Source organism: Lepisosteus oculatus, unplaced genomic scaffold, assembly GCF_040954835.1.
Source record: "Lepisosteus oculatus isolate fLepOcu1 unplaced genomic scaffold, fLepOcu1.hap2 HAP2_SCAFFOLD_63, whole genome shotgun sequence".
NCBI classification, from domain to species: Eukaryota; Metazoa; Chordata; class Actinopteri; order Semionotiformes; family Lepisosteidae; genus Lepisosteus; species Lepisosteus oculatus.
Window position 1 is genome coordinate 567,989 of NW_027168182.1, and position 10,561 is coordinate 578,549.

Genomic DNA, 10,561 nt, shown 5'->3' on the forward strand with positions numbered 1-10,561 from the left:
TCACAGATGCGCAAAGATGAATGATGGGGGTGCACGCTTCAAGGAGCCTTCCAACTGTAGGGACTGATTAGAGACGATCCGTAGCATGTGTTCGTTTCCATATACGCCCTGTGTCTCAAGGGTAGGACAGAGTCAAATACTGCCTCGACACGTAACAGCGTTATATTAAACCGCAGGACTTGAGGGCTGTTTTGTTTGAATGTTCAAGGCATTGGTAAGAGCGTAGGTCAAGGGCCATTGGTGCATCTCCTGTAACTGGAGTAAAAATGCTATTCAAAGTGCAGAGACTGAAATCGTCGTCCACATGTCTCCGTTGTTGATTGCTTTCTGTCTAAGAACGTTCTGTTTTCATGTCCGAACGGGGTGACTTTATCATTCCAACTTGAAGCCACCCTTAAGTCCTCTGAGGTGTGTGTGTGTGTGCTTGCACGTATGGCGTAAAAGGTTTCTTAAACGGAGAGCGAACTTGAAAAAAGTTGCCTCCGCCGCCGCCGCCGCCTCGCACTCCCTGTTCGATTGTAGCAAGAAGGCAGCGGCCGCGGCGCTCGCTGTAGTCGTGGCCGAGTGGTTAAGGTGACGGACTTGAAATCCGTTGGGGTCTCCCCGCGCAGGTTAAAATCCTGCCGACTACGGCGTCCTATGCATTTGGTTGCGTGCGTGCGTGTAAAAGGACCAGCGCCGTTTCGTTATCGCTGGGACCTTTAACACTCTAAATCGCCTGGACCCGCAGCCTGTGAAATCGATTCTTCGGCACCCACGAAGGACGCTTTGCCGCTGGACACAGATAACGATGCTTTTCTGCAACGAGCTTTCCAGCTGGATTTTCTCGGCAGCTCTGTACTGAACCTGTTCTCCATTGCAACATAGCGGAGGCTCGTCACGTCTATAGCAGGGCTGTGTAGGACCGCATATGCCACAGTGACTTGTACACAGACCACATGAAAGGCAAGCAAAATACACTTTTAAAATTCCAAAGACTCACAAGGTCAGAGAAACAGCGATGACCTGAACAGATCTGTTACAGAAGTCTAGGTTGACCTTTTTAGAGCTGTAATTGCATTTTTGTTTAATAGAAGATCAAATCTACTCGCATGTACCAGCACCTTACAGTTTATTGATGTTAATTCTGTTTAAGTAATAAGATTGCTAACGATGTTGGACTTTAGCCGGTGTTTTTTAGAACAAATTGCTTACACTTCTGTAAGGAATACGCAGTACGTGCCTTTGTCAGTCATTGCTCACCATACCTGTAACTTTCTTATCTAACTCACTTCCTCAAATGGTGAAGGTCCACAAACATAAATGAAAAAAAAACCCTTGTTGTAGATGAGGTGCACAAAAAAGCAGCCCCTGATAGTGTATAACACATTTATACTATTACAGAGACACATGTAACATATATATATATACTGTATATATATATGAAACAGAAATAGAAACAGAAACAGGAATCGCTTACTCACCTGGAGAATCTCTGTAGGGATATCTAGCATTTATCAATGGAAATAAAAGCTGCTTTAATACAGTGCATGTTCAAACTCAAACCCTCAGCTGCTGTTCTTGTTTGTTTTGGGACAAATTGCAACTGAGCATCGCATGAGCCGTTACGTACCCTTATCTGTCAGGGAATTTCAAGGGAGGAGTTAGGTCAGAATGGGTAGGCTGCAAAACAACAAGTAAAGATTTATTCCAAGATGAAACGTTGTGGCATTTTTCTTATCTTTTCAGCATGGACTCAACTTTTACGTGTTCCTTATATGCTATATATGTATATATTAGCACCAATGTCGTTCTTAAAAACTAACATGAAATTGTCAGGGACATTCAGCTATATACAAAGACGAGACAGACAAAGTAATAATTCTGTATTAACGTGGCCTACATACTGACGCAATGATCGAACTAACTGACATGTTCTGATTCAGATCCCCTGCATTTCATGCCAATTAGAACAATAGCAATGCTGAGTCCTCCCCACCCTACTGAGCACAAATTCAGCTGCTCTCCAGTTCTGTTCTGCATGTTTTTTCATTGCAATTGAGCTCGGAGCTGGAGATGATCTCCATACAGTTCTGTGTTCACTAGCCCGCACTTGCGTGCTAATTTACGGGTTGTGGCAAATGCTTTTCTATAGTTCATATACATGACGGCAACCTGTTACCGAGGAACCTGAGAGGTTTAAAAGCCTCACGAGCACACGTGTCAGACATGGAGAGCGACGAGGATGGGATTCAAATCCATGCGTGCAGAGCACAATGGATTAGCAGTCCATCGCCTTAACCACTTGGCCACCTCATCGACGAAAGTGGGCTGTCCGGACATGAGTTGGCACGCTCCAGATGCTCTTTTTCTTTTTTTTCCCTCGTACTCGAGGGTCATTTTCCTGTTCCACATGCGATTTCAACATTTTCCTTGGGAGATGTCAAGCCAGCAAGCCACTGCTGTGGTTCAGTGGCCCTGTTGTACACAGAAAGCACATTGAGCTCCTTGGACATGAAAAGTTCCAGATAAAAGCCATTTGTCATCCTTTCTCTTGGTGTCGATGTTGCTATTGTATGTAAAGGTGGCAACTTGCTCAGCGAGCAGGCGAAGCACACACCGAATGCAGATGTGTCTGAGTGGTGTGTCCAAGTGGCTGCAAAAGGACAGCACTCCCGGGGTGCCATGGCTTAGTTGGTTAAAGCGCCTGTCTAGTAAACAGGAGATCCTGGGTCCGAATCCCAGCGGTGCCTTCTTTGTTCTGTCTTCTCGAACAGAACTGGTCCTTACGGACAACCGCCTACGGCTAGACTTAATTAAATGCAAGTATTCATTTCCTGTCTTTAACGCGACTTGTTTTTCTTAAAATGGATGCAACTTGCAAAACATGAAATACAAACCTTGCTAATCAGCGCTAGCGGCTGGCAAAAAAAAAAGAAGTCAGCAATGTTTTTTTTCTTTAACCTTAACCCTGCTAATGGAGAAGAGTTAAACGACCGAGTCTATGCAGCTTAAACGGTGCGCACGTCGGGTTCTTAGCTGAAAGGGTGATAAATCACGCTCACCCCAGTCCTTAATCTTTTAAAGAGGATACAAAATTGAACCTAGATGCCACATCACATACATCCTGTTCACTGATAAAAAGGTAACATCTATCCTCGCTCCAGAGTAAATCTCACGTTGAGGGCATATTTTTTTTCACTTTACCGTGAATCGGGCTCGGCTGCACAGAGAGAGCAGAGCAATGAGGTCACGGAGACAGGGGAGTCACACGCTGGCGGTTTGAATACGCGGAAGTTCACTGAGGGATCCACAGTATATGGACCCTCTGTGCGCCATCAGTCCGCACTCCGGACTCTGAATCCTGCCATCCGAGTTAAGATCTCGGCGGAACCTGAGGCGCAGTTCCTTCTTAAAACGTAATCTGGTGAGCATTTCTAGAATCGTACTTGTATAGATGCAGCCTTTAATGTGTTGCTAGGTTAAAATTGATGACTTCTTGTATTTCAGTAGGCAACTGCCCTCTTGATTTCGGATTTAATTTCTTTATTACAGGGGCGCTTTTATGAAGACAGAGTCATGTTCAGGTACTTTGCTTGATGGAGGAAGCTCATTTCGGACTCTGTGATCTGCTCACCTGGAAAGGTCTGCTATACTACTACAAGAGAGAAGTAGAGTCTGGAAGAAGGGACAATTTTATGATGCTTTGGAAGATAATGTTTTTTTTTCTTATACTGAAAATGAAAGGTAGTTGTTTCTATATGGACTCAGTCTTTGGAATTTGTATATATATTTCAGTGATCCCTCAGCCATTCCTTCTGTATTGTAATTCAATTTCTATTGGAAAGTCTGTGACTGAGACCAAGTAAGTGTTCACTTTTTTATGAAACCATTATTTATTTTGGAGCAATGAGCAATTCTTATATAAATGCAATAAAATCATTATGCTCAAACTATGAGAGAGAATTTTAAGGATAATTTAAGAAATCAGTCTTAGCTTGTTTCTATACACAGATGGTATTATTTATTTTCAAAGGAAACCCGCGAGGATTCCCCTGGTGTGCAAGATGTGCCTGAATACTCTTGATCAGCTTCCTGCTCACTTGAAGAGGGCGTGTATGAAGCACGCCACAGCAGAAGAGATCAGGATGGCCTATCAACAGGCGAGGGAGGACATGATGAATCACCTGAAGAACGGGGTCATCGTGGATTACCACAGAATAGAGATCGTGTCTGGTGAGGCAAACAGGATAGTGGTTGTAAGACTGCTAGAGTCCTTGGGCCTTTTTGTACATGGGAAGCCTGAAGACACATTGGCAAGGTGAGATATTTTTAATCTGTAAGGCTTCTGTAGTTTCTTTTTGAAATCATTGTTACAACATATTATGTAAAAGCATGTTGAAAAGAATCTACCTGCATTCCAGCGGCCCTGAGCAAGAGGCCGTTGTCCAGGAGGAAGAGATGCCAGAGGCTGCTCTAGAAACTGAAACAGAAGCGGATAAGGAAGGGGAAGATGTGAGCTCTGAAGAACTCTATCAGCAGTAAGACTTTTTATTTTTCAGATGTATCTATTTTTTACTAAAATTCTAATTTGTCTTATAGGTATAAAATATTTAAACCGGTGTTTTATATCCTTACAGGCCCTGAGTAGTTAAAAAGTATCAGCAGGCTCTCCGGAAGAGAGTGGCCCAAGCTGGACTCTATAGAAAGCACTCCCTGGATGCTCCTCTCCTGATTGGATTTAAACAGTACCTTACCAAGGATCTGGGAGTGGCAAATTATTCTCAGGAGTTATTTATTTTTTAAAGGCATTTAAAATTAAGCAATGGTATCTTCATTGTAAATGTTTTTATTTCTTAGCTTAAAATTCACCCATGTGAAATGATGTCAGCCATAAACATCATGACTCTATATTTCCTACCTGAATCTATTCTACTTAAATTATTACATTATACACAATTTGAGTTCATTTTAAAAAGTAAAAGGTAATGAAAGGAATGCATTTTCATAAGAAAGATAATACCGATATGCATGTGATAATCTTCCTTATATCATGTAGTGCGTCATTTGGACACTTTGTGGGGTTGAAATACAAAGAAAATCATGTTCTATGGTACAAGATAAATACAAAACTTAAGCTTTTATTTTAATTAGATTTGTTTATAAAGCATAAGCAATCATTTATTACATTAATATATGTGAAAATAACATTTTAGCTTCATATTATTACATACAGGTCTCTAGATTCAACACAGTGATATATTTATATATATATATGCTCAGTGATTTATTGGTACATGCCCAGGTCAATAATCAGAATGAGGATTTATTTCCAGACGGGCTACAGGTAGTGTTGTGAAATACTTCAACACACTGGATTGCAGATTTAGACCCCCTGCACTCTTACTCCTTAAAAACCAAAGAAATGAAGATATGTAGCAATCACATTGTAACAGGGGTGACAGTGACTTAATGCTTATACTAGTGGACTTCTGGTACCTTTAGGGTAAGGTGTTCCCTGAAGGGCTCTCAAACCCCGCATTTCAGATGCCTAGCTGTATCGCTGATGTGTTGCACCTCAGAATCACTTTTAAACCTTACCTCTGGTATCTTTAATCCCTATTGCTCAACGCATGGTGAAAGTATTGCATAAATGTGTCTGAAAATGAGCAATGGGCACCTGAGAGACTCATTTGCCTGTATCACAAATGATCATATTTGACTAGAGATTCTGTTTGGGATTCAGTTGTGCATTCTGACAGCAATCCCTTTCAAAAAACGATACATTCTGGATGAGGTCAAAGGTGCAGGAACACTGTATTTAGGATGTGTTTGCACTTATTCTGTGTCTCTAGCTTCAACACAGTGATAAATATATATATGCTCACTGATTTTTTGGTACATGCCCAGGGCAATAATCATTATGAGGATTTATTTCCAGATGTGCTAGGGGTAGTGTTGTGAAATACTTCAACACACTGGATCACAGGTTTAAACCCCCTGCACTCTTACTCCTTAAAAACCAACAAATGCAGATATGTAGCAATCATATTGTAGCAGACACTCATTTGCCTGTTTCAAAAATGATCATATTATACTAGAGATTATGTTTGGGATACGGATGTGCATTCTGACAGCAATCTCTTTCAAAAAATGATTTTACCTTATCGCGGCTTTGCCCTTCTTGCCTCTTTGGACAATATCTCCATCTTGTGGTCGTTGTTGGTAATGTCTTCTTATGCCCTTTTTTATTTCAATTCTCTATTAGTTGATTCTAGAATCTCTACAATAGTAGAGAATAGTAGTTTCTAAAACACTACAATAAAGTTAAAAACATCAGTTTTATATTACATTATTTTTGGCGAAATTAGTCATTTATTACACTATTTTTAATATACTATCTAATTAAAAGTGATTAGAATTAAGTTTGGAACAACAAGGAATACAAAAAAAAAGATTTTTAGGAAAACCATGAGGTCCTCTGTGCCCAATGCCTGCAAGGGGAGAAAGCTAGAATCCTACACAGGCTCCTGGAGCTCTGGCCTGGCTAAAGAGGCTGAATTCATCCCCTTCAAAGCTCCATGAAAAATGATCATTTAAAATTTGAAAAAAACCCATCATATAACATCATATAACAACAGTTTTCATTCCTAGGAGTGAAAAACAACCATTTTTGAAGACATATTAGTTTCTAAAACACTACAATAAAGTTAAAAACATCTGTTTTATATTACATTATTTTTTGTGAAATTTGTCATTTTTTGCACTATTTTTAATAAAATCTCTAATTAAAAGTGATTAAAATTAAGTTTGGAACAACAAGGAACACAAAAAAAAGATTTTATGGAAAAAAATGATGTCTTCTGTGCCAGGTGCCTGCAAGGGGAGAAAGCTAGAATCCTACCCAGGCTCCTGGAGCTCTGTCCTGGCTAAAGGAGGGTGAATCCATCCCCTTCAAAGCTCCATGAAAAAATGATCATTTAAAATTTGAAGAAAAAAACATCATATAACAACAGTTTTCATTCATAGGAGTGAAAAACAACCATTTTTGAAGACATATTAGTTTCTAAAACACTACAATAAAGTTGAAAACATCTGTTTTATATTACATTAATTTTTGTGAAATTAGTCATTTATTGCACTATTTTTAATAAAATCTCTAATTAAAAGTGATTAAAATTAAGTTTGGAACAACAAGGAACACACAAAAAAAAAAGATTTTAAGGAAAAAAATATTGTCTTCTGTGCCAGGTGCCTGCAAGGGGAGAAAGCTAGAATCCTACCCAGGCTCCTGGAGCTCTGTCCTGGCTAAAGGAGGGTGAATCCATCCCCTTCAAAGCTCCATGAAAAAATGATATTTTTAAATTTGAAAAAAAAACATTATAGAACAACATCTCTTGGTCCACAGAGTGAAAAAATCCAACTTTGAAGAAAATCCATTGACTGATCCCCGAATCCTGAAGTTTCTTCGCATGATATCGGGCTTGCAACCACTTTCTGGAAAATGATGAAAAATGCCAAAAATGAAAAAAAAGTTATCAATTCTAGAGACTAAGAGGAAAATAAGACAAATGTATATCTCCAAATAATTTTATGTGCTTCAGAAGAGCCCAGGAAAGTTTTTTGCATACATGAAACCACGCCCGTTTGCACGTAAGCAGACATGGTTGCACACACGACTGCATGAAAGCACGCGTGCATGCAAAATCATCCTGTTAAGCATTTGAAAAGCCGCACCACGGCGCACTTGAAATAGCTCTTACATTAGTGGTCGACGCAGGAATCGCCTTTTTATTTACGCTCTTACCAACGCGATGGAAAGCAAAACAAAGCAAAGCAGAGCAAAACAAAACGAACAAACGCAAAACCCTCACGTCCCGCACTTGCATATAACGCCGTTACGTGCCCAAGCGGTATTGTACGTCATCCTAGCACTGCACCCCGGGGCGTACGGTATATGGGAATGAGCACACGCCACGAATCGTCTCAAATCACTCCCTACAGCTGTAAGGCACCTTGAAGCGTGCACCCCCAACATTCTTCTTTGCGCATCTGTGAAAGGTAAACTCTTGCGCATCTGTGAAATTCTAGAAAAGGATTCTAGCTTTCTCCCCTTGCAGACATCGGGCACAGAGGACCTCATGGTTTTCCTAAAAATCTTTTTTTTTTGTGTTCCTTGTTGTTCCAAACTTAATTTTAATCACTTTTAATTAGATATTTTATTAAAAATAGTGCAAAAAATGACTAATTTCACTAAAAATAATGTAATATAAAACTATTATGTCTTCAAAAATGGTTATTTTTCACTCCTAGGAATGAAAGCTGTTGTTATATGATGTTTATTTTCAAATTTTGAAAAAATCAAAGGATTCTAGCTTTCTCCCCTTGCAGGCATTGGACACAGAGAACCTCATGGTTTTCCTAAAAATCATTTGTTATGTTCCCTGGTGTTCCAAACTTAGTTTTAATCAATTTTAATTTGTTATTATGTTAAAAACAGGGTAATAAGTTTCTAATTGGACTATAAATAATGTCATATTGTCTGCTATAAAACTGATGTTTTCATCTCCATTGTAGAGATTCTAGAATCAACTAATAGAGAATTAAAATAAAAAAGGGCATAAGAAGAAATTACCAACAACGACCACAAGATGGAGATGTTGTCTAGACATTACCAACAACGACCACAAGATGGAGATATTGTCCAAAGAGGCAAGAAGGGCAAAGCCGCGATAAGGAGATTGCTGTCAGAATGCACATCCGGATCCCAAACAGAATCTCTAGTAAAATATGATCATTTGTGAAACAGGCAAATGAGTGTCTGCTACAATATGATTGCTACATATCTGCATTTGTTGGTTTTTAAGGAGTAAGAGTGCAGGCGGTTTAAACCTGCGATCCAGTGTGTTGAAGTATTTCACAACACTACCCCTAGCACATCAGGAAATAAATCCTCATAATGATTATTGCCCTGGGCATGTACCAAAACATCAGTGAGCATATACATATATCGCTGTGTTGAAGCTAGAGACACAGAATAAGTGCAAACACATCCTAAATACAGTGTTCCTGCACCTTGACCTCATCCAGAATGTATCGTTTTTTGAAAGCGATTGCTGTCAGAATGCACAACTGAATCCCAAACAGAATCTCTAGTCAAATATGATCATTTGTGAAACAGGCAAATGAGTCTCTCAGGTGCCCATTGCTCATTTTCAGACACATTTATGCAATACTTTCACCATGCGTTGAGCAATAGGGATTAAAGATACCAGAGGTAAGGTTTAAAAGTGATTCTGAGGTGCAACACATCAGCGAAACAGCTAGGCATCTGAAATGCGGGGTTTGAGAGCCCTTCAGGGAAAACCGTACCCTAAAGGTACCAGAAGTCCACTAGTATAAGCATTAAGTCACTGTCAGCCCTGTTGCAATGTGATTGCTACATATCTTCATTTCTTTGGTTTTTAAGGAGTAAGAGTGCAGGGGGTCTAAATCTGCGATCCAGTGTGTTGAAGTATTTCACAACACTACCTGTAGCCCGTCTGGAAATAAATCCTCATTCTGATTATTGACCTGGGCATGTACCAATAAATCACTGAGTATATATATATATCACTGTGTTGAAGCTAGAGACCTGTATGTAATAATATGATGCTAAAATGTTATTTTCACATGTAAGAAAACCGGCTCAGGGACGCCAAATATGTAATGTTGCCATAGCAAAATTAAATGTAGTGGCTCTCTGAAGGCACCAGTTCTGTAGGGTTTGGGCATTTACTGAGACAATTATTAATTGTAGCAGTAAATCACAAAGTTGATTCTTTTGATGGCTTTAGAATCCAACCATGTGACATAACTCAAACAACGCGCACACACAGGTACTAATACACGAGGATACATTTATTAATACATAAAATATGCATGTAAACCTAACAGATCTTATCGAGAGGGTTATCAGAATACAAAAGATATATATTCAGTCAGTTACGAAGTGTTACACATATCAAGAGGACATACGTTCAGTATATCATTCATTAAGACCGTTTCGTTAATGAACTTGGTTATAACTTCTACATTAGATACTCAAACAAGTACATAACTCTTAGGAATTAAATTGATATCAACTGGTTGGGATAACAATTGAATTCTCGAGCTGTAATGCATTGAAGTTGAATACTCATCCAATCTTTGGGGATTCAGATCTTCCTGCGGGCACAAAGAAACAGTTGCAGGCTGTTGCTGTCCAATCCGCGCTCTCTGGCTCTGTGCCAGGCTGTGCTGTGCGGCTTGCGACGCTGCGCTGCTGATGCTCACTGTGGGCTTTAACTAGCAAAGTTTGTGCACAGGAGAAAAGATGATTGTGGGTCCCAGCAAGTCAGGAAGAGAACCGGTTCGTTTCTGATGAAGAGCTAGTTCTGAATAGTGATTCAGCTGTCCACAGTTCCGACCTGTTCACAAGGCCTGCTGCTGGTGCTAACCTCGGGTGGATCCTCTGGTTATTCTCTGGCAACCTCCGCTCTAGACTCTTAGAACAAAGGAAAGTTCTGGCACTCGGACACACTGGCCATTCCGTGGTTGTCCG

The 10,561-nt window shown here is 39.9% G+C and overlaps 2 non-coding genes across 2 annotated transcripts; both read left to right on the top strand.

Annotated features, from left to right (window-relative positions):
• The first annotated feature begins 550 nt into the window (after window positions 1-550).
• On the top strand, window positions 551-632 carry trnas-uga (transfer RNA serine (anticodon UGA)). Its single transcript has one exon. It is a non-coding gene; the product is annotated as a tRNA-Ser (tRNA).
• A 2,026-nt stretch (window positions 633-2,658) lies between these two features.
• trnat-agu (transfer RNA threonine (anticodon AGU)) lies at window positions 2,659-2,732 on the top strand. Its single transcript has one exon. It is a non-coding gene; the product is annotated as a tRNA-Thr (tRNA).
• The last annotated feature ends 7,829 nt before the right edge of the window (window positions 2,733-10,561 follow it).